A 1,033-nucleotide genomic window follows, 5' to 3' on the forward strand; every position below is an offset into this window, starting at 1 on the left:
GGGTTTGAACCACCAGCCTTCTGGTTAGCAGTCAAGTGTCTTAGGCACTATGCTACCAGAGCTCCCCATTAGCCATTAGACATCATACCTCATAGTGCAGAAGGTCAATGAAAATGAGGACTATTCTAATGAGATGATTTGACAGTGACTGCAACATGGGCTCAAACATGGCAGCAATGAATGTGAGAATGGCACAGGACTGGGAAGTGTTTTGTTTTCTTGTTTATAGGGTCTGTTGTTCTGAGTCAGAACCAACTCAATGTCACCTATCAATAACAATAACATACAATCATAACATGGCCCAATGTTTCCACCTCTTTAGTTTCTAGTAATGGATAAAAAAGCCACACAATGGAAAATCTTTTAGCATTCTTTTTCTGAGCCCCCCAAATTTTTTATGTTCTTCCTCATTTCTTCCTGGCCATTGATATTGGAAGATGAAATATTCTTTTCTAATATGTAACTTTGTCTCTTTACTCTTTATATTATTTTCTCTAAGATCTTCTAAGACTGTTCTATCCATTTTACTCTTTGTTTATGCATCTTATTTGTTATTCTTATTTTTATGACCAAAACACCTCACTATAGTGTTTTATAATATACAGATTGATATAATTACATAATACTCATTTTATCCTTTAAGCACTCTGAATAAATTATTAATGGTACTATTTTAGAAAGATTTCTAGAAATGAAATGAATAAGTTGCCTTATTTAGTGGTGAAGCTAGAAATCAGATCCAGGTCTTCTGATTATATCACCAATGATGTTTTATTCAATACTATACACTATATTTTAATGTCTGCATAATAGACAAATTTAACTCTACATGAACTGCAGACCTTAAATACTGTACTGAAAAAAAGTCTTGAATTGTAACACTGAAGGATTCTATGGACAAAATATGTTTTATTTATTGACTATGCAAAAGCATTTGACTGTGGGGATCATAACACATTATGAATGACATTGCAAAGAATGGCAATTCCAGAATACTTAATGTGTTAGCTGGGTTCTCTAGAGAAGAAAAACC

The sequence above is a fragment of the Orycteropus afer genome, unplaced genomic scaffold (assembly GCF_000298275.1).
Source record: "Orycteropus afer afer isolate SDZICR_OR568_19922 unplaced genomic scaffold, OryAfe1.0 scaffold00098, whole genome shotgun sequence".
Taxonomy (NCBI): domain Eukaryota; kingdom Metazoa; phylum Chordata; class Mammalia; order Tubulidentata; family Orycteropodidae; genus Orycteropus; species Orycteropus afer.